Source organism: Bufo gargarizans, chromosome 4, assembly GCF_014858855.1.
Source record: "Bufo gargarizans isolate SCDJY-AF-19 chromosome 4, ASM1485885v1, whole genome shotgun sequence".
NCBI lineage: Eukaryota > Metazoa > Chordata > Amphibia > Anura > Bufonidae > Bufo > Bufo gargarizans.
In genome coordinates, this window is record NC_058083.1 from 333,557,868 (window position 1) to 333,582,106 (window position 24,239).

Consider the following 24,239-nt stretch of genomic DNA (forward strand, 5'->3'; position numbering starts at 1 on the left):
TATCCCTCAAAATGAAGATAAATAAAATTATTAAAGCAAAAAGCAATAACAAGTGCTCGGCGGCACTAAATCAGAAACCATATGTCCTACCACAATCCGGGGGGTTCCAGTGCACATCCATGAATCCCGGAGGGAAAGCAAAAAACATCTATCCCTGTGCTAGATGATGATGTGGTATTGAAGGACTGGGTGGGCAAAGAACTGTCCCTGATATTGCCCTACAGGGGGGTGCTATTCTGGCCCTGATAGCCTAACCACAGACCACCCGCCCTGATAAGAGTGACCCCGTCCGGAACCTTACCCTATATAAAAATGCCCTAGCAAACCCCTAGCCCCTAGGCCCCCTGACTTCCAGGTGATCACTATATAGATCTATGTGTTTTTGACTCATTATAAAAGTATATTATAAGTATATCGCACCCCTCTGTGTATCACACCTATCAATAGCATACCTATACCAGTCCTTAAAAATACTTTTGTGGCCCTATTAGCTAGCGTTTGGTGTCCCTAACAGCCTGTCCCTGCTCCACACAGCAACCTCTCCCTACACTGGCAAAACACTGAATGTAAAATGGCGGCCAGATCAGGTTTATTTATAAGGTAGGGGGTATGTCCATGTGCTGAAACGTCTCAACTGGCTGTCCTGTGCCACCTGATGGATGGGTCAAAGTTCTTCACAATGTTAAAGAATATGGTCATATATGGTTCGCATGTTCGGCTAATAGCGACCTCGCAAAATTCGCCGCGAAACAACCGCCGGGCGAACCGCAAGGCCATCTCTAGTATTCAGTACATTATAAACAACACATTTAAAGTGCCTTTATGTTCATCTGCTTTCTTCTGGTGGAGTCGAAGTCATGGTCAATCCAGGTCTTGTTCATTTTTATGAGTCAACCTGTCAGAATTTTCAGTTGACAGGTGGATACGCTTATCTATTATAAAGCCACCAGCAGCACTAAATACCCGCTCAGACAAAACGCTGGCGACAGGGCAGGCCAGCAACTCCAAGGCGTAGTGCGCCAGTTCGTGCCACGTGTCCAGCTTGGACATCCAGTAGTTGTAAGGCACTAAGGGATCATCATGACACTGACACAGAGCTTTGAAGAGTATTGCACTGCCTCTGTTGGAACTGCTGTGTGTTCCCCTTGTCTCCCCTCCTCGGTTGGTCCAGGAACTATGGACTCTGCCGGCAGTGTTGCCAGCTGGAAATTTTTGGAGCAATTTTTCATCAAGGATCTTCTGGTATTGCACCGTTTTTGCTTGTCCTCTCCAACAGAGGAATGGGATATGAGAAGTTCTCTTTGTAGCAGGGGTCGAGAAGGGTTAACAACCAGTAATCCGTGTTGTTTAAAATGCGTATAATGCGCAGTTCGTGGGAAAGGCAGACTAACATGAAGTTAGCCATGTGTGCCAGAGTGCGAACAGGCAAGACTTCGCTGTCATCATCAGGAAGATCACTCTAAATCTCCTCATCCTTTCCCTCCTCTTCTGCCCACCCACACTGAACAGATGGAATTAAACTTCTATGGGTACTACCCTCTGTAGCAGAGGCAACCGTCTCCTGCTCCTCCTCCACCTCATCGTCAAATTTGTGCTGAGAAGACGAACTCAGGGTGGTCTGGCTATCACCCTGTGTAATGTCTTCCCCCATTTCCACTTCTTCTACATGCAAAGCGTCGTCCTTGATTGTGAGCAGCTAGTGTTTGAATAGACACAGAAGTGGGATGGTGACTCTGATAATAGCGTTATCGCCGCTCACCATCTGTGTTGATTCCTCAAAGTTTCTTAAAACTTCAGAGGTCAGACATCCATGCCCACTCCTTGCTTGTGAATAGTGGAAGCTGACTGGAAAGGCAAAGACCATGTTGCAGCTGGTATTCCACTACTGCCCTCTGCTGCTCACAAAGCCTGACCAACATGTGGAACGTGGAGTTCCAGCGCGTGCTCACATGACACAACAGCCGCTGAGCTGGAAATTTCAAGCGCTGCTGCAGCGTTGACAGACCGGCTGAAGCTGTCGATGACTTGGGAAAATGTGCACACACGTGGCTCACCTTCACCACCAGCTCAGGCAAATTGGGGTAGGTTTTTAGAAACCGCTGAACCACAAGGTTGAACACGTGGGCTAGGCATGGGATGTGTCTGATCTTGCCGAGCTCCAAAGCCGCCACCAAGTTACGGCCATTATCATACAGTCGTGGCCAAAAGTTTTGAGAATTACATAAATATTGGAAATGGGAAAAGTTGCTGCTTAAGTTTTTATAATAGCAATTTGCATATACTCCAGAATGTTATGAAGAGTGATCAGATGAATTGCATAGTCCTTCTTTGCCATGAAAATGAACTTAATCCCCCAAAAAACTTTCCACTGCATTTCATTGCTGCCATTAATGGACCTGCTGAGATCATTTCGGTAATCGTCTTAACTCAGGTGAGAATGTTGACAAGCACAAGGCTGGATATCATTATGTCAGGCTGATTGGGTTAAAATGGCAGACTTGTCCTGTTAAAAGGCGGGTGATGCTTGAAATCATTGTTCTTCCATTGTTAACCATGGTGACCTGCAAAGAAACACGTGCAGCCATCATTGTGTTGCATAAAAATGGCTTCACAGGCCAGGATATTGTGGCTACTAAGATTGTACCTCAATCAACAATTTATAGGATCATCAAGAACTTCAAGGAAAGAGGTTAAATTCTTGTTAAGAAGGCTTCAGGGCGTCCAAGAAAGTCCAGCAAGCGCCAGGACAATCTCCTAAAGAGGATTCGGCTGTGGGATCGGAGTGCCACCAGTGCAGAGCTTGCTCGGGAATGGCAGCAGGCAGGTGTGAGCGCATCTGCACGCACAGTGAGGCGAAGAGTTTTGGAAGATGGCCTGGTGTCAAGAAGGGCAGCAAATAAGCCTTTTCTCTCCAAAAAAAACATCAGGGACAGATTGATCTTCTGCATAAAATTGTGAATGGACTGCTGAGGACTGGGGCAAAGTCATATTCTCCGATGAAACCTCTTTCCGATTGTTTGGGGCATCAGGAAAAAGGCTTGTCCGGAGAAGTAAAGGTGAGCGCTACCATCAGTCCTGTGTCATGCCAACAGTAAAGCATCCTGAGACCATTCATGTGTGGGGTTGCTTCCCATCCAAGGGAGTTGGCTCACTCACAATTTTGCCCAAAAACACAGCCATGAATAAAGAATGGTACCAAAACACCCTTCAACAGCAACTTCTTCCAACAATTTTGTGAAGAATAATGCATTTTCCAGCACGATGGAGCACCGTGCCATAAGGCAAAAGTGATAACTAAGTGGCTCGGGACCAAAACGTTGACATTTTGGGTCCATGGCCTGGAAACTCCCCAGATCTTAATCCCATTGAGAACTTGTGGTCAATCCTCAAGAGGCGGGTGGACAAACAAAAACCCACTAATTCTGGCAAACTCCAAGAAGTGATTATGAAAGAATGGGTTGCTATCAGTCAGGAATTGGTCCGGAAGTTGATTGAGAGCATGCCCAGTCGAATTGCAGAGGTCCTGAAAAAGAAGGACCAACACTGCAAATACTGACTCTTTGCATAAATGTCATGTAATTGTCGATAAAAGCCTTTGAAACGTATGAAGTGCGTGTAATTATATTTCACTACATCACAGAAACAACTGAAACAAAGATCTAAAAGCAGTTTAGCGGCAAAAGCTCTGTACTGTTTGTCGCCTAAGCATATCAGCTTCAGCCCGGCCTGTTGCCGCTTCCCCACTGCAGTGCTACACTGCTTCAAGCTACCGACTGATGACTGACTGGTGATGCATGCAGATAATACAGAGGTGGAAGTGGAGGAGGAGGCGGAGGAGAAGAAGTGGGGTTTGGAGCCACTAACATAGGTGCTGGCGGAAACCCTGATTGACGTAGGGTTCGCAATCCTTGGCGTCGGTAGCACCTGTGCCATCCCAGGGTAAGACTCGCTACCGGCCTCCACAACATTCACCCAGTGTGCCGTCAGGGAAATGTAGCATCCCTGGCCGAATGCACGTGTGATGTTAAGAGACACATGTTGGTGTAAGGCGGGCATGGCACACCTTGAAAAATAGTGGCGGCTGAGGACTGCGTAATTCCGGACGGCCGCCAACATCAGGCTGCAGAAGGCCTCAGTATCCACAAGCCTAAATTGCAACATTTCTAGGGTGAGTAATTTGGAAAGTTGCGCATTTAGTGCTATGGCCTGTGGGTGGATGGCTGGGTATTTTTGCTTGCGTTCAAAGGCCTGTGGTAAGGACATTTGGACGCTGCGCTGAGAAGGTCCAGGTGCAGCACGGGAGGCATCCGGGCCTGCGCCTTCAACAGAGGATTGGCCAGCACATAACATAGGGGAAGAGAAGGCAGTGGTGTGACCCGCAGACACAGATTGTGGACCCAGGCATTCGTGCCACTTATTACGGTGCTTGGATGCCATGTGGCGGATCATGCTGGTGGTGGTGAGGTTGCTAGTGTTCACGCCCGGCTCATTTTTGTATGGCACAGTTTGCAAACTACTATTCTTTTTTCGTCTGCACGTTCCTAAAAACAAAAGCGCCATACTGTGGAACATCTGCAAAGAGGTGCTCCGTGGAACAGTTGTGGGCCTGTTTGGTGTTGCCCGCCTTCTCCCTTTTGGCACCCCACTGCCTCTTCCAGCCTGTTGCGGTGCTGCAGATCCCTCCCCCTCTGTACTGCTATCCTCGCACGGCTTTCCACCTTCCCAGGTTGGGTCAGTGACCTCATCGTCCACCACCTCCTCTTCCACTTCCTCACTCTGATCATCCTCCTGATTTGTTGACCTAACCACAACCTCAGTGATTGACAACTATGTCTCATCCTCTTCATCCTGTTAGGGGATGAATATGTCATTAGTTTGTCTGTGTATATCTGTATGTCTTTCTTGTCTGCTTTCACTTTCTTGCTGGCCAGCAAACCTCTCTCTCCGCTATTATTTCTGCAGACAAAGGCATTGTTCACACTGACATACAGCATTATCCCCTTACTTGCATTACAGATTGTTAGATGCATGCAGCTGATTAGTCCAGGTGAGTATTTTTAGTTTAGTTAGTATAACTATTTTGTGTTATGTATCTTAAACAGATGGCAAGCTCCTCTGTGTTGAGGTAGGTATGCATCATTTATAACATTTGTTTTTGGAAATGTAAAATGTGTGTGTAGCCCTTTGAGATTGTGAGTTTTGTGTATTTAAAAGCACCTGTGCAATGTTCTGGGGATCCATCGTCAGTTCAGAGTGTTAGCTGGACACTGGGGGAGCTACTTGCTACCAAGGTAGTTGCAAAGACCTATGAGGATAATTTATTTCGCTGTTATTTTGCCTTGTTTTTCTATTGCTTTATTTTTGCTCAAAATAAATGAGTTGCTTTTGCCAAGAACTGAGTTTAGACATTTTTTAACAGCATATACTCCCATATCTCAACACCGCTTCATTAAACACAAATTGCCGTTCCCCACTGTCATGTTCATGTTCTTCAGATAATTTAACTGTCCGCAGTGGACACCATCTACAGAAAAAGTACACTGGATGTCACTGATATTTTACGGATACGCACACTTTACACTGGAGATGCAACGCAAATAATTTAACTGTCCGCAGTGGCCTATTACACTGTATTTAGCGCAGGATGCACTAAAAATATATATTGCTGCTGTCACACACAATAGTCCTTAAAAGGACTTTTGGGTCTCTGAAAAGTTTTTTGTATAAAAATCTTCCTATTACACTCCCTACACTGTCTGTCCCTTCCTATGCACAGTTCTCCCTAACAATGAGCAATTTAGCACAGTATGCGCTACAAACATATAATGCTTCTGTCACGCACAATAGTCCTTACAAGGACTTTTGGGTCTCTGAAATATTTTTGTGCAAAAAAAATATTCAATTACACTCCCTACACTCTCTGTCCCTTCCTATGCTCAGCTCTGCCTAACTACGAATGAGCCAAACATGCGTCATCGGGTGCTATATAGCACCCGATGAAGCGTTCCGGCCAGCCAATCACTGTAATGCCAGTAGCCAACATGGCTACTGGCATTACAGTGAGGGCAGCACTTACCTGCATGTTTATTGGCTGCGGGGAGGAGACTCAGGCATGGCGCTTGAGCATATGCGGTACTCGGCTGAGCACTGCCATTTTCTGAGCATCGAGATACTCGAACCGAACAGGCTTGATAAATACTTATTATTATACACACCACAACATCTATATATCTGTAAAGAATAAATCAAGGCAACTGGACGTACTGTAGATTTCTTGAAAACGTTTCACTCGTTCTTCCAACGAGCTTTCTCAATTCTGAGTGATTGTACAAAAAATTCTGGGAATAAATATGTAACTGAATCCACATCTGGTAATTAGACCCAGCATTGGGTCAAAGGTGTTGATTCCATTATCCTAATTGGAGTCAGTAGGTGACTTCCCAGAAAAAGGTGTCAAGACAGCATTATACGGATTCAGTTACATATTTATTCCCAGAATTTTTTGTACAATCACTTAGAATTGAGAAAGCTCGTTGGAAGAACAAGTGAAATGTTTTCAAGAAATCTACAGTACGTCCAGTTGCCTTGATTTATTCTTTACAGATATGTACCATGACCTGAATAAATGAGAACCTTCACAGACACACAACATCTATAATATGAACAAAACCATGCCATCAGGTTTTCCCTTCATTGTATACCCAATGCCGAGCTCTTGCATGATGGGCAAAGGTTCTAGACAAATAAGACCAAGTCCAGCTAAAATACTAAAATATTTTTTTTTTATGAAATTTGAAATATGTGTGGATGTAAAGGCCGCAAGGTTAATTCTTTAAACAAATAAACAGTTTAATTTTAAATAATAATAACCAAGCACGTCCACTAAAATAATGAGCGACTTCACCCACAAGCCATGTATCACATGGCACCCCCAAAAAATCGCAGACCTTCTTCGATCATATTTTGAAAACCCTCATTAAAAATATTGTTGCCTATATCGGACAATCGCCAATAATCAGATGTATAAAGGCCTCTAGTATAACCTTCTAATTCCATGTGTCTGTATGAAAAACAATTAAAATGAGGTAAAAAATTTCCCATCTGACAATTGACTTTTTTCCTGATTTTATCCAGGAAACGAAGATCACTGTGAGACCAGTTGAGCTTTGGAATCATTTCCGAGAAGGTAAGAACAGAATTAGGTAATAAAGAACGACTATTCCTAAAAGTACATTTATATTTATTAATCACTTCCTGAGAATTGATACATCCTAAGTCATTTCACCAAAATGTAGAATAATGAGATCAGGTAAAGGTAAATATATAGCTAGGGAGTTACATAACGACCAAACATCTCTCAATTTTAAGTCAGATTGTGCAGACCAATGAATATATATATATTCAAATTTAGACCAAGGTCATGTAAATACTTTCTTTGAGAAGCCCGATTTAATGCTCCATTAACGACGTGGTTTCCTACAATCCAAATCTTGCGATTACCTGTAAAACAAATGAAACTATTCTAATAACACTTCTGGTCTGATGTAGATCTTGAACCATTCAGATTTTCCCTCTACCTAAATATTTTATTAAGGATGATGTCAATCCTTGTTGGCTGCTCCTATGAATGGGAAGATATATTACAGTCTTTATAGTCTAACATGTAGAGACTTTTCTTTAGAATTGCATTAAATTGAAATCTTGTAAGAGGAGAATGTTCCCGGTGTATGAATAAAGGACCATTCACCTTTGGCCTACTGTTCAACCAATTTTGCATAGCCATAAAAGGGCATAATCGGGAGTTATGGACGGGGTGTAAAGTTATCCAATGACCTTTTTGTAGTTGATCAGTTTTAGACTTTCTTATGTAAAGTTTAAAAACTTTATTATTACAAACCAAATCGGAGATATTAATTGATGATGTAGTGTGTTTATTCACAGCCGTGAATTCGCTGATCCGGAGAGCAGCGAAGAATGCCAAAAGAAAAACAGATCAGAAAAGCTGAGTTTGTAGAACCTAAGAACATATTGAGGGTAAAACGTCATATAATTGAAATAAAATTTTCTTAGATATTGGTCTGTTTTTTTCTTTCTTGACCGTACATCTCTTCAGACCTTTTAAGGCCTGATTCAAAATATAATTATTTTTAACTGGTTGAAGACCTAATTTTGAAAAAGAATGAGTTTTTATTTACCAGTAAACTATTGAAGAATTATTAAAGGTAAAGAATCATTGGTAAACGTATCTAATTTTTTGTAAACGCAAAATTAAGTCCATAGTTTCCATGCAGATGCGTAAGAGGACCATGTATTTGGGGAAAGAGATTTCCATATTAAGTCCCGCAGAACTCCTAAATTAACCCCCAAAGAGGAGTCAGACAACGGAGAGTTGCAGGTTGCAGCTTCTGGCACTAGTTCTTTGAAGAGTGTGAGATTCTGACAAGATAAAGCATCTGCTATTAAATTAGACTTTCCAGGAACAAATTTTGCCTTTAGCCAAATATTATTAATCAGACAGAACAAAACTATCTGGCAAAGTAATATACAGTTGCAAGAAAAAGTATGTGAACCCTTTGGATTGATATGGAGTTCTGCACAAATTGGTCATAAAATATAATCTGTCACAACAATAGACAATCACAGTCTGCTTAAACAAATAACACACAAAGAATTAAATGTTACCATGTTTTTATTGAACACACCATGTAAACATTCACAGTGCAGGTGGAAAAAGTATGTGAACCCCTAGACTAATGACATCTCCAAAAACGGATCAGTTTTTGGGGTGAGGGTCTGCTGCTGAGCTGACCATCTAAAAAATTAGGGGTGAGGGTCTGCTGCTGATCTGACCTTCTAAAACATTAGGGGTGAGGGTCTGCTGCTGATTTGACCTTCTAAAACATTAGGGGTGAGGGTCTGCTGCTGATTTGACCTTCTAAAACATTAGGGGTGAGGGTCTGCTGCTGATCTGATCTTCTAAAACATTAGGGGTGAGGGCCTGCTGCTGAGCTAACTATCTAAAAAATTAGGGGTGAGGGTTTACTGCTGATCTGAGCTTCAAAATGGCAACATTTTCAGGGCCAGCAATTTGGAAAGGTGCACATTTAGGGCTATGGCCTGTTGGTGGGTAGCTGGGTATTTGCGCTTTCGTTCAAAGGCCTGGGGTATGGATATCTGTACGCTGCGCTGGGACACAGAAGTGGATGTGCTAGCTGATGGTGCTGGTGAAAGTCCAGGTGCAGGGCGTGAGGCATCCGGGCCCGCGTTTTGGACAGGGGATTGGCCAGCATGTAACACAGGGGAAGAGGAGGCAGTGGTGTGACCTGCAGACACTGACTGTGGACCCAGGCGTTTGGCCCACCTAGTAAGGTGCTTTGATGCCATGTGTGGGATCATACTGCTGGTGCTGAGATTGCTAGTATTCACGCCCCTGCTCATTTTTGTACGGCACAGGTTTCAAATGACAATTCTTTTATCGTCCGCACTTTCATAGAAAAATCACCAGACTGCGGAACACCTACCCCTTGGCAAGGGAGTTTTCTGCAAGGGGGTGCTCCGGGGAACATTTTCGGGCCTGTTTGGTGTGGCTTGCCTTCGCCCCTTTTGCCACCCAACTGCCTCTTCCAGCCTGTTGCGGATCCCTCCACCTCTGTACTGCTGTCCTCGCTCGGCTTGCCACCTTCCCAGCTTCCCAGGTTGGGTCAGTGATTTCCTCGTCCACCACCTCCTCTTTCACTTCTTCACTCTGTTCATCCTCCTGACTTGTTGACCTAACAACAACCTCACTTATTGACAACTGTGTCTCATCCTCATCAACCTCTTGAGACACTAATTGCGGTTGACTTATTGGCAACTGTGTCTCATCATCATCATCATCCACCTCCTGAAACACTAATTGCTGTTCCCCATACTCAAACCGTGGAAGAATAGCTAGACCAGTACTGACGATAGCCCGCGGCCGAGTTTTCTAGGGGGAGAGGTTCCGGCCCATAAGTCTGATGTAAGGGAAGTGTAAGCCACAGTGAAGATTGCTGACAGCCTCTCCTCTAAACAGACTCAGGAGGCCAGGGAGTTCGTCAGCAGGAACACGGATGTGTTCTCAGACCTCCCTGGACCTCCCAAAATCCTGTTGAAACCATACTGGGTAGCAGAGGCTCGGCGACAGTCCATCTCTGAGGAAGTACAACTAATGCTGCAACTAGACGTCATTGAGGAGTCTAGAGGTGAGTAGGCCAGCCCTATAGTACTGATACCAAAACCGGACTGGACGTGGCGGTTTTGTAACGATTTTTGAAAAATTTTATGAGCTATCTAAGTTCGACGCGTATCCCATGCTCCGGGTAGACGAGCTGATTGAGAGGTTAGGACAAGCCCAGTATTTTTTTAGTTTTGGACATCACCAAAGGGTACTGGCAGGTACCCTTAACGGAGGCTGCCAAAGAGAAAACGGCCTTCATTACACCGGAGGGGCTGTACCGGTATAAGGTGTTACTCATAGGTCTGCATGGTGCCCCCGCCCCTTTCCAAAGACTAGTGGACATTCGGCTGCGAACACTTCATCGGTACGCTTCGGCTTACCTGGACGATATTGTCATCCACAGTACCAACTGGGAAAGTCACCTGCCCAAAGTACAGGCTGTAGTAGACTCCCTTCGTAAAGCTGGACTAACTACTAACCCCCAAAAATGTGTGAAAGGGTTAGAGGAGACAAAATACCTGGGGTATGTCATTTAGGCGCGGAGTGATCAAACCCCAAGTAAACAAAATAGAGGCGATAAGAAATTGGCCCCAACCTGTCACCACTAAACAAGTAAAGTCGTTCCTAGGAATGATAGGCTATTAGATGAGATTTGTTCCCCACTTTGCCACTTTGCCCTTGACAGAGCTCCTTAAGCTCTTTTTCCACTTTGAGTCGGCCCTGTGCGGGTCACCGGTTTTGGTGGCACCCGATTTCAATAAGGAGTTTGTTGTACAGACAGATGCCTCCGAAGTAAGCCTCGGTGCTGTACTCTCTCAGGTAGTCAATGGGAGGAACATCCCGTTGTCTTTTTAAGCCACAAGCTTACCCCAGCCGAAACCAGGTATAGTATAGTGGAGAGAGAGTGCCTGGCTATCAAGTGGCACTCGAGTCTCTCTGCTACTATTTGTTGGGGAGAAAGTTCCACCTGGTGACTGACCACTCCCCTCTCAAGTGGATGAGCCAGGCCAAAGAGATAAATGCCAGAGTCACCAGGTGGTTCCTGTCCTTACAGAACTTTAAGTTCTCTGTGGAACACAGGGCGGGCCGGTTGCAGGGAAACGCAGATGCCTTGTCCCGGGATGCCCTGTCAGGGTTGAACAAAGGGGGGGGGGGGGGGGTTATGTAAGAAGGTACCTGGAGTCATCGTGGATGAAAGGTATGTGTCACCAATGGAGATGGCCTTGAGGGGTTCGCCCGGCAGTCGTTTTGCGGACAACTTTGCGTGTTCGTGATTCGCCGAACATACGAATATATGGAAAAATTCACGCCCGCCATATTCTTTTACATTGTGAAGAACTTTGACCCATGACACATCCATCAGGTGGTACAGGACAGCCAATTGAGACATTTAAGCACATGGACATACCCCCTACCTTATAAATAAACCTCATCTGGCCGCCATTTTACATCCAGTGTTTTGCCAGTGTAGAGAGAGGTTGCTGTGTGGAGCAGGGACAGGCTGTTAGGCACAACAAACGCTAGCTAATAAGGCCACAAAAGTCATTTTAAGCACTAGTATAGGTTTGCTATCGATATGTGTGATACACAGAGGGGTGCGATATACTTATGATATACTTTTATAAGGAGTCAAAAACACATACATCCATATAGTGATCACCTGGAAGTCAGGGGCCTAGGGGCTAGGGGCTTACTAGGGCCTTTTTTATATAGGGTAAGGTTCCGGACGGGTCGCTCTTATCAAGGCGGGTGGTCTATGGTTAGGCTATCAGGGACAGAATAGCAACCTACTGGAGGGCAATATCAGGGACAGTTCTTTGCCCACCCTTTCCTTCAATACCACATCATCATCTAGCCCAGGGATGGATGTTTTTTTGCTTTCCCTCCTGGATTCATTGATGTGCACTGGAACCCCCCGGATTGTGGTAGGACATATGGTTTCTGATTTGGTGCCGCCGAGCACCCTATTTAGTGCCGCCGAGCACTTGTTATTGCCTACCACATCTATGCTTTTTGCTTAACTTTAATAATTAAATTTATTTTCATTTTGAAGGATATCTTTTCCATTCACACGTCCGCAAAATGGGTCCGCATCCATTCCGCAATTTTCAATGGGGCCGGAATATGCTGTCAGCATCTGCATTTGCGGATCCGCATCCGCATTTGCAGATCCGCACTTCCGCATCTGTGCTTCCGTTTCTGCAAAAAAATAGCGGCGATGTGCGGTCCACAAATTGCGGAATGCACATTGCCGGTGTCCGTGTGTGGCGGATCTGCAAAACACTTACGGACGTGTGAATGGAGCCTGATAGTAAAATTATTAAAGGTTATCTTCATGTATATTCTAATGGATTGCCGTCCTTGTACAATGTTATACTTTCCATGTTAGAAAGTATATTATAGTGCATTTGTATTGTGCGACAGTTGTGTGCGGTTCTGCTGCAATACTGCAGGTATATAGAGGGACAAGCGTTATTGGAACAAATAATTTCTACTGATGTGATATACTAGTCGTCCCCCAAAAAACTGATTGAAGCGGGGTGTTATATACCAATATACTTTCTTTATAGTGCATTTGGGTACTGTATAGTGCATTTGCGCATGCGTGTACACAAAAATAATATTGCCGATATTTCGCATTGAAATATTTTTTGGGGGAGATCGCAAATTCGAATAATACATCTGGTATGTCACTGTCCATGTTGTGGGACTATTTGTGCACTTCTAGTGATTATTTATTGGCTGCAAATATGAGCTGAAGGTTTTTCAGGTTCGCCTGCCATTAAAATAAATGAGACCCGCTGCGAACTTGCGGTTTGCGAACATTTGATCGCGTGATCGTGAACCGCCCCTGTTCGTCCATCACTAGTCTCCAAGGTTCCTGGCCTCAGTGAAGTAAGAGACTGTATTTTATGTGTCAACAGCAGCTATTGCTAACTGACACCTTGAGATTTAGCATAGCTGATCCAGAACGGCTCTTACTGGGAATAGTCAAAGTGCTGGGTGGGTGACTATTCCCCATGTTCCAGGCTGGGTTTTGCCAGGCATAAAAACCATCCATCACTGCCAGGTGTGGTGGATTTACCTCCCTCTGACAGTCATGAGTCTGTGTGCTGTGAACTGAGGGCTGTTCTGGGATTTGAGGTTTGAGCCAGCCTGGAGGACTCAGGACCCTCTAAAGGTGAACAGGCCACCTATGAACTTGATGAGGGTAAACTGCTAATAGGGTGTGAATTAACACCCAGGAGAAATGGTGACTTTTATTGTTTATGGACTTTCCTTGTGTGTTAACAAACACCAAGCCACCTACGTTTTGTGATACACCTTATCTGCATTTTGTTTTACACCAATGGGTAAATAAACACTGTTGTGTGATTCAAAAACTGTGTACTTTGCCTCTATACTGCATCCACTAATCCTAACTAGCAGAGCGAATCCCCACACACCCAATGACACGTTTCGGCCAGCCAATCACTGTAATGTCAGTTACCAACATGGCTACGGCATTACAGCGAGTGTCAGTACTTACCTACCTAGCATGCTCGACCAACACTAGTCTATGTCCGAAGGCCTCATGCAGCTTTAAGAAAATTTGTGTGTAGCTACCTGTACAGTGATCAAGGTGACGAAGCGTAAAGCATTATAAGGCCTTGGTGCTTAGAGGGGAATACAGGATGAAGCCTCCCTTCTGTTTGCGGGCATATCAAAGAATGTGGAGGGATTACAGTATATGACACCCCCACGCCCTAGAGTGATGACTTTGGCCCAGGTTGTCACTGGAGTGTTGAGCGCTTAGTGCAATGTGAGTACTTAATAAAGTGAAGTACAAGTTTTTGGTTAGTTCAATGTGAGAGGGAAAACCGTTGCAAGACACCCTTCTCAGTCAGGTTCCAGAGGTAGCCATCTTTAATGTCAGTCTTTGTATGTCAGTATTCTTATGCAGCACCATAACTTTTATTTGGTACCCTTGGAGCAAATTATAGCTTCTGAAAGGCCATGAGTAGAAAAAATGAAATACAAAGACAGAAAATCTCCCTGTCCTCATAGGGTTATTTACCAAGCTGCATGGACCCACTGATAGGGATAGTAACATAGTAACATAGTACATAAGGCCAAAAAAAGACATTTGTCCATCCAGTTCGGCCTGTCATCCTGCAAGTTGATCCAGAGGAAGGCAAAAAAAGGTGAGGTAGAAGGATGAGCGAACTTGTGTTTTCAAGTTTGGTATACAAGGTTCCGGATATCTAAGAATTCCGTTATAGATTCTGATACCACGGACCAGAAGTTACGTATGTGACAGCAACTTGACTTGCATTGAGCTCTTATACCTGAATAATAGTTATGAGTGAAGCGAGCTTCGGACATTTGAAGTCGCTTAATTTAAAACTTTGGATTAATTCTGTACGGAGATCAACCTCCGTACAGTATTAAAGTGTATGGGCTCCGAAAAGCCGAAGTTAGTTATTCACGAAGTCGCAAGTGACTTCATTGAATAACTGTCACGTGCAGTTCACCATGACATGTGTTGCCATGCAGGCTGGCTGCAGGCTCCCTAGCGTAGTGGCTGCAGGTTGCCTCCTGTGCAGGCTGGTTGCTAGGGGCTGCGTGCTGGCTGCGATATCTAGTGTGAACCTGCCCGTGTACGTGTGTACCCCTTTGACTGTATCTGTAGTTCGGTATCCGTGTATCCCGGTTTCCAAGGGCAACGCCCAGTTCTGTATCTGTTCATGCTGGTTGCCAGGGGCAACGTCCGGTTCTGTTCCTGTGTGTCTGTCTGAGCTCCGGTTCTGATGGGGTTAACTTACCCTGTCTGCTGTGCCTGGGTGTGTCTTCCTAGGTGCCTCGTTACCCAGCTAGATAGACCGTAACTGTGGTTTTGGGGGTCAGTCTTTGTCAGTCTGTCCTGAGTCCTGTCTGCTGTTGCTAGGTTGCACCTCGCTTCTGTTCCTGGGGGTTTTCAGTTACCCTTCTGCGTTGTGTCGTCTGGTTTTGCATTGTTAGTCTCTGTTTGTCTGTTCCTGCTCTGTTCTGGTGTATTTGAGATGTCCTGTTCTGCTCTGTTCTATGTTATTTATTCCTGTTTTGTCCCATGTTTTCGCCTTGCAGAGTGTATCTGCATCTGAGCGCCTAGCAGTGCGTATCTGCATCTGAGCGCCTAGCAGTGTGTAACTGCGTCCGTTATCGGTTTCTGCCTGTTTTTCCTGCCTCCGGAAGGGGGTTCCTGGCTTCCCCGTAGGGGGAATCACTGACCTGTGTGTTCCTTTGGTTCTGTTTGTCTGTACCTGGCATGTAGGGGCCAAGTGTACCGGGACCTTCCTGGAGGTGCGACCAGTGAGCCTTTGGCCCAGTCATCCTCAGCATCTGGGGCTCTGTCAAGTACAGGGCTCGCTGGCTCTGCCCTCCGGGTTTTGCTGCGGTTGGCCGGTTGGCCGGTGCACTTGGTTCTGTGGTATTTTTTACACTATTGTAGGTTAAATAGATTCGCTACCATGGAACTTTGGAAATTTGGCTTTGCGTCGAATCGAATTTATCCTGAAATTCTGATCTAATTCCACTTTGTTGGATTAGTTTTGCTCATCTTTAATTATAAGAAATGTTGTGCGATTTGTCTGAGATGTGAATGCCGTGCCACACATGTCTTCATGTAGCCCTAGCCTAAGGGTGACTTCAGACACTGCAGATTTTGTTGCAGAAATTTGAGTCACTGAAAATCTGTTCCATTCATTTGAATGGAGTTGTTTTGGGGGCAAGCACATGCATTACTGCAAACCCCGATCAGATGAATGGAACTGATTTACAATACCAAAAATTGTGCAGGCTGACTAATATAGTACTTGCTATTTGATTGGAGAAGAATGCAGAATGCACATGGAAGGTATCCGTACTTTGCAGATCTGTTGTTTACAGACTAAAATACACCTTGGGGCTCATGCACACAACCGTAGTTTCTGTCCGATCGGATGCAGACCTATTCATTTCAATGAGGCAGCAAAAGATGCGGACAGCATACTGTGGTCTCTCCGCAGCTGCACATCCGCAGCCCCACAAAGAGAATGGAATATATCCTATTTTTATCCATTTTGCAGACAAGGGTAGGATATTTCTACAGAAGGTAAAAGATAAATGGTGGTATGCACTATTTTGTCACACAGATGTTTTTACACTGTCATCGCCTGGAAACAGGGGTAAAAGAGAAGTGAAAACTACTCCAGCCGGGGGGTAACAAGCCTGTCTTGTAATGTCAATTTCTCTGTAGAACTGTATGGGGAATTTTATTTTATTTTTTAAAACAGCATGCAAAAATTATAAAATGCAAACACATATTGCATTAGTTTTTTTTAAACTTCAAATAATAAAATTGGGTGTGTTGAAGAAAAGTCCATGCAATGAGGGAAAAATGGACAGACCCCAAAAGACCCATTGACACAAAAAAAACGCACCTCAAGGGTGAAAAGCGGCCAGTACAAAAAAAAAGCCTCTCCGGTGTTTACTATGTCCCTGTAGACTTCCATGTAACATCTACAGTTCTTTTTTTGCCTAAAACAAAAGGCCAGCAAAAACCTATGATTGATGTCAGCGTTTTCACCCACTGTATCCTCCTCTTTGGGAGATGTCGCCCCCATCCTTGAATTCTTCTAGGGTTATGTTAGACTTTCAGGCTACTAGGTGTTAAGCTCAGGGTCTATTTCCACTTGTAGCCACAATGCTCTACCTGGAAACGCCTTACTCAACCCACCCATGGTCCTTTTCAGCCAAATCTAGCAAGAAATCGATCATTTGGTGGCACACCTGTGAGATTGCAGATTCATTCTCCTCCCATTTCAATGGGCCATTGCTCACATTCACGGCCTCTTTTGGTCACCACTGCCAGGTGACTGCTCCTCACATCCCTCATCTGGGACTTGCTCCAAGCCTAGTCTGCTTGGAGCTGATCATTGCTGTCCCAACTTCAGCATACTTACACAAAGAGGCCACTACCTTCCCATGCACTGCTTTCTCTAAAAAGCAGAGCAATTATGCTATTTGTGGTGCAACGCCACTACAAAGTTAATGTAATGATTGGCACTGGGGCTTCCTTTCTGAATTGGATTGGCAGCGCATTATATTGGCGGAGTGTGTCCCCCAGCTTACACCATCTGCAGGCAGTATGTTATAGACAAGAAGGAGCTGGTCAGATGTATATCATTGTAGGAATACATTCAATATAATGTATAATTTATCAGTCTAATTCCCTGCTCATCTGGGTTTAGGAGTCCAGTAGGTGGTCCTATTCAGTCACTGACAGCTATTTTTGAATGCACCTCCTACAGGAAGGCTGTTGCTCACTTGGTGAGACTTCCCAGTGGACTCACAGGCCCAGAGTGAGTAGGGATTTAATACAGAACAGAAAATATAATCGGAGGCACATTAAGGTACACATGGGCCTATGGCCGGCTATGGTTGCTGTATTCAGAATCGGTGTAATATGGGTCCACAATACGGCTGTGTGCAATATTCCTAACTACAGTATGAGAACTGTACATTGTTTCTGAGAACTGAAGTATACAGTATGTACTGAATATCATATGCAAAAATATCAATCCATTCACATATGTCAAGTAATCAAGTAAGACAAGAGAATATAACTTGAAGACGTGAAGTAAAGATGTGAATAGATATTAAATAAGAGTTACTTTCAAATAAAGGAAAACTTTCAGTGCTAAATAGTAACAAGCATATTTCGTCATCAATGTGGTTTTCCTTCCTCTTGTGGTCGTGGACAGTACATTCTGTTCATGTCATTAAGATGTTGGTGTTTTATCAGCTTTCAGAAGCTGTCAAAATGTATTACAAAAATTATATTTTTCAGTTGTGTGCATACATCAGGCTATATATTTTCTTCTGCAATAGACAGTAGTATTAGGGTATGTTCGTAGTTTTCAGAAATTTCTGCAACTGCCCCATTCATTACACAGCTTGTAGAAACCCATATGCTTTCTGCTGCACCAATCCAGATGAATGGAACTGGTTTTCAGCTGAGGAAATTTCAGAAGCAAAACTTCATAAAATCATTTTGGAGCATCTTTTCTTACAGTTGTAAGTGATCAGTAACTGGCGCATGCACACTGCATATCATTATGCCATTATGTACTGCGCATGGCCGGGCCTGGAGGTGAACGGGGCAGGTGCTGGATTACAAATGGAGATGAGAATGACGACACAAGGCTGGCCGGACGATACAGAGGGGAGGAGTCAGGCGCAAGTAAGGCGGAGAGCACTGGGCACTTGCAGCACATGCGCCACCCATGGGCACTTGGGATAGCTAATTTGCATATCTTCAAACTTGGTGCTTTGGAGACTCTGAAAAACAAAATCAAGGTACCATCAGTGTTATGTATTTGAATCCCATAGAGCTATATTATAAGTTTAAATCATGTCATGTAGATATAAAAAAAATCTAAAAATAAAGGTTGAAAAGATAACATTGTCTAAGTGCTGTTTCTTTATCTGTCCAAATGGATTGTATAAGACAAAGTTTGGTGCAGTGATTCTTAAGATTCAGGTTCTATTTTGGATTATACTTTTTACTCCACCATCAGCCACCACCAAGCAGCTGCCAAACCTCACGAGTGTCTTGAGTCGCAGCTAACACATTCCTAGATATCAGGTAGACATTTACTCTCTTCCATCTTGTTCCAGACACCTATTTATCTTCCCATCCTAAATGATCCTGTACAATCTTCCATTCCAAGAAGACCAAGACCAATAACAAGCATTCCTTACACTTAACACCTGGCGATGCAATAAAGGTAAAAGAAATACATTCCCAGAATACAGTTACCTTCAAAAATGATTATATTAAAAGGATTGTGGCCCTTGGTGGTTCAGTCTTACAATGTGTCCCTTGGACCGGAAAAGGTTGTGCACCAATGCTTTAATGCCATCCCCTTTCTGTGGTTTCCGGGGCCCTATATGTTTTCGGAGCCCAGCAATGCCCCTGCACCTTGTCAGGTATAAAGTAAGAGGTGCTGAGCTATGGGGGCATTTACTACTTAATTTTGTAAACTGAAAATTGGTAGAAAATTAATAACAGTTGTATTTCTTGTACCTGTAAAGTTGTAAAGCACAGACTATTATTGGTGTTAGCAAATATAAAGGCAAGAATGTATGGGCTATGGGGGCAATCACAACCCCTCTCCTTGCCCAAAATACTGCGCCATTATTTCAATGAACTTATTTTTTTCTCTACTTACTTTATGCACCGTTTACTATATTTCATATGCAGTGTCAGTAGCCATCTTACGTATGGGATCCCTGTGTGGACAGCTGAATCAGGGGCAGATTTTTTTCCATGTGAGTATAGCCTAAGTCGTCTTTCACACGGGCGTGTGCGCCCCGTTGCCATATTGTGGACCGCCTTTGCCTAAAGGCATTCCGTTATGCAATCCATCATGGAATTGTGTTATGGTCCGTGGTAAGGGAATCCATAACACAATTCAGTAAATACCACAACACGAACCTGCACACAAACTTCAAAATATGAAATTCGCTCATCCCGTCCCACAATACGACTAGCATTAATACCTTATTAAGTAGACCTAAAACCATATCAACATTTTATGTCTAACTGCAGGATAAACTTAGGTTCAGACTTTCCCCACCCCCTGAGATGGGAGACAGAACTTGGTACACAAATTTGTGACACACAATGGACCACCTCCTTTAAAGGGACACTGACAGGCCCAATAAGCATATTTAGGTATATATATCACAGTACAGGTCTTATAAAGTGTATTAAAATCATCTAAGTATCCCCCCCCGTCCACCTTATAAATACAGAAAACTGAAGTTTTAAAACCTGCTTGAATCATCTTCAATCTGCCCAAGGTGCGGCGTTTCATCTCCGCTTGCGCCCAGCCAGCCGCCGCCAACTGCCGTTTTGAAGCGCCACCCAGCTCATCAATATTCACTTCGCTGGGCGTCTACTACTGTCCCCGACGGCACAAGATCCGGCGCATGTGTAGTGTCACACTAGGTAGGAGTGGGCACTGCACAAGGGTCAATTGGGTCACGTGTTACTTCTGCTCACAAGGGACAGTGATATTATATTTAACTATGCATTTAATGTATTTTTCAATGTGTTTTACATGTGTTGTTTCCCCTGTTAATGCTCAGCAGACCTAGTTGGGTGTAGTTAGACATCCTAGACACTAGAGGGAGATAGGGAGCCCCTAGTATAAATGTCCAGGCCCAGACAGGGAGGGGTTAGGTCATAGTCAGGAGTCTGTGGAGACAGAAGTGAGAAGGCACCAGCCTGAGCTATGCTGAGGGCCTCCTCCTGACATGCAGCTAGATAGTCCAGGCTTCTAGTTGCACCAGGAGGCTAGAGATGGAGAACAGCCTGCCTGGAGACCAGTAAACCCAGCTAGCACAGATGAAGTAACCCCAGTAGTAGGAATGGACCTCCTGGGAGAAACCTGCAGCCACCTTCCAACCCAGCAGAGACAGAACACCCAGCTCAGAGAAGTAAGCTGAGGGGCAGAGGTACTTTAATATAAAGCGAGGGTCAATACTGGAGGAAGATTTATACACCAAGGATTCAAGCCAGCAATTAGGCATCCGGGCCTTGGGATCCAGCCAGCTAGAATAGCTGTGGGGATAGTGCAGCATAGTACTGCAAAGCATTAACTGTTTGCCCTCCAAGTATCTTGCAAGATTTATACCTGCCATTTTGTGAAGTAAACCTGCTGTGGCATTTGTGCTATAAGGGACTGCATCATTATCAACTGTAAACTTGTCTGTACAAAGTTGGACTGTTTTCCAAAGTAAAGCAACCTTTGGTTTACCATCTGTGTACTTCATCACTACTCCTATAAATCGGTGTGCCACCGTTACAGGCACTGGCGTCACGATCCTTAAAGGGACTTTGCCTCAGGCACTCAAAATACCTGCAACATCCAGGGCACCTCATCCACCATCAGGCCTGGTCCCTACATACAGAGTGTGCCGCAGAGGAACTAGTGTCTACCTCTCCTTTACTGCCGCATGCCTGCCCAGGGTTCTCCTCCAAAAAGTGAGTAACCCTCGATTGCCCATAACCGTGACCTCACTATCGCAATACCCTGCAGGTCTGGCGTGCTGCACATGCCCAATACAATCCTATGGGCATGCGCCGGATCTTGTGACGTCGGGGACAGTAGTAGCCGCCCAGTGAAGTGAATATTGATGAGCTGGGCGGCGCTTCAAAGCGGCAGTTGGGGGCGGCTGGCTGGGCGCAAGTGGAGATGAAACGCCGCCCCTTGGGCAGATTGAAGATGCTTCAAGCAGGTTTTAAAACTTCAGTTTTCTGTATTTATAAGGTGGACAGGGGGGATACTTAGATGATTTTAATACACTTTATAAGACCTGTACTGTGATATATATACCTAAATATGCTTATTGGGCCTGTCAGTGTCCCTTTAAGTACATACACAAACTTTTTAGATGTATAACACACAGAGAGGCCATTATAAAGACCCACTACAACTGGTATTTCACCCCAGCAAGACTCAAGCTTAGGTACCCCAATTGCACAAATAGATGCTGGAGAAATTGTGGACAGCTGGGGACACTAAAACTTATTCTCTGGGACTTTTACATAGGGTCACCCCTCTGGAATGCTGCACAAAGGCTAGCTAGTATCCTGACATCTGAATCACACACTTTGTCTCCTGCTATGTCACTACTTTTAATTGACCTCGATTCTTTCCAATCCCACCAGAGGTTAGCGTTAGGACATATTCTGATGGCCACAAAACTGATTATCAACAGACACTGGAAAGAGGCCAAATTACCACATATTAATGAAGTTATAGACCTAGTTAACAGAATGTCTCATAATGAAAAAAAGATACTCGCATATCAAAACTAAAATCTACCCAAATATAAATATGTCTGAAACATATGGAGTAGGAAAGTGGACCTCATCATCACCATGACTCTGTAACGAATCAAGCATATACACTGTATAATGAGTGACCTATATCTTTGCTTTCTATAATAAGGTCTATACTATCACTATTCTCTTGTAATGTTATGTTCTTGTTTTAATACTTGAGACTGTAAAAAAAAAATGTTTTCAAAAACAAATCCATGTTCACATAGTCAGTACCTTGCATCAGTATTTGTAGATGGAAACCAGCAGTGGAACCTGCAGAGCAAAATATAATGGTTGTGTCACACAGCTTTTTGAGCTAAATCCATAATTGGTACCCGTTGACTTGAATGGGTCCAAAATCCGCAAGATATGGCAAAACATAGGACATGTCTTTTCTTTTGCAGTGCAGAAGCACAGAACCAAAAGACCATAGAGGCACTTTGTAGTGTTTCCGTGGGCTTCCGATCCATGCCTCCGCTCTGCGAAACATACAACATATCCTATCTATGGCCTTATCTTGTGGATCGCGGACCCATTCAAGTTAATGGGTGCACGGAGTGTGCACAGCCAGTGCCTGTATATAGCGGACCCACCGTTTGTGATCCGCAATAGGGCAAGGAGCCCTTACGTTCGAGTGCAACTGCCGCTTCTCAGCCATTGCAAGGCTGTGCCCTATGGCCGTACTCTAATAGTTTCATATGTTTTAAAGGGCATCTGTCAGCAGATTTGTACCTATGAAACTGGCTGACTTGCTGCATGTGCACTTGGCAGCTGAAGGCATTTGTGTTGGTCCCATGTTCATATGTGCCCGCATTGCTGAGAAATATTTTTACTGCCTGGCCTTGTCAATCAAAGTGGACAGGGCGCAGCAGTTGCAGAGGGAGCAGAGACTGTAGTTGTGTAGGTGTAATCAGTGTCGGAATGTTGTACTTAGGGCCCACCAGTGTAACCGATTCTGGGGGCCCACCTTAGGGCACCTGCACACAAACTCATTTTTTTCATCGTCTGTACCGTTCCCTTCATTTCAATAGGGCCGCAAAAAAAAAAAAAAATATGACTCCGTGTGAATTCCGTGTCTGTAAAATGATAGAACATGTCCTATTATTGTCCACATTACAGATAAGGATAGGACTGTTATATTAGAGGCCGGCTGTTCTGTTCTGCATAATGTGGAACGCACACACCCGGTATCCATGTTTTGCGGATCTGTGTTCATGAGCACTTACAGTGAAAACAGACATATTAAAGATGAAGTATGATAGCAGACATTCACAGCAAAATGCACAAACATACATTTGGCAGAATTTACACATATAGGCCTCATGCACGTGACCGTTGTGTGTTTTGCGGTCCGCAAATCGCGGATCCGCAAAACATGGATGGTGTCCGTGTGCGTTCTGCAATTTTGCGAAACGGCACGGACAGCCTTTAATATAACTGCCTATTCTTGTCCGCAAAGGGCGGACAAAAATAAGACAGGTTATTTTTTTTTTGCGGAACCATGGAACGGAGCAATGGATGCGGATCGCACACGGAGTGCTGTCCGCATCTTTTTTGGCCCCATTGAAGTGAAAGGGTCCACATCGGAGCTGCCAAAACTCGCAGCTCGGATGCGGACCAAAACAACGGCCGTGTGCATGAGGCCATATGGCTCTCCTGCACTTGTCAGTCAGAAACAAGACACATGCAGTGCACACAAGAAACTTATACATGGCTCACATGGTTTACTTTTCTTTCAAGATAACGTGAAGAGTTAAGAAATTTGAGTTAAGAGTGTGTGTGTTACCCCTGCTACATCTGAATGCCAAACCCTATTAAGTGTAGCACACTAAAAGGTATTAAAGGGGTTGTCTCACTTCAGCAATTGGCATTTATCATATTGAGAAAGTTAATACAAGGCACTTACTAGTGTATTGTGATTGTCCATATTGCCTCCTTTCCATCACATTATACACAGCACGTATCCGTGGTTATTAGCACTGTGTAATCCAGCAGCCGTGGCCGTGCTTACACACTATAGGTAAAGGTGTTGGCCTATGAGCACTTCCAGCCTTTCCCTATAGTGTGTAAGCACGGCCACCACTGCTGGATTACATGGTGGTAATAACCATGAATACATGCTGTGTATATTGTGATGGAAAGGAG

At 44.3% G+C, this 24,239-nt stretch overlaps 1 long non-coding RNA gene across 1 annotated transcript; it reads left to right on the plus strand.

Moving 5' to 3' along the window:
* Nucleotides 1-4,929: 4,929 nt before the first annotated feature.
* LOC122934058 lies at nt 4,930-8,073 on the plus strand. The gene is made up of 3 exons (XR_006388629.1): nt 4,930-5,047; nt 7,135-7,186; nt 7,942-8,073. It is a non-coding gene; the product is annotated as an uncharacterized LOC122934058 (long non-coding RNA).
* Nucleotides 8,074-24,239: the final 16,166 nt, after the last annotated feature.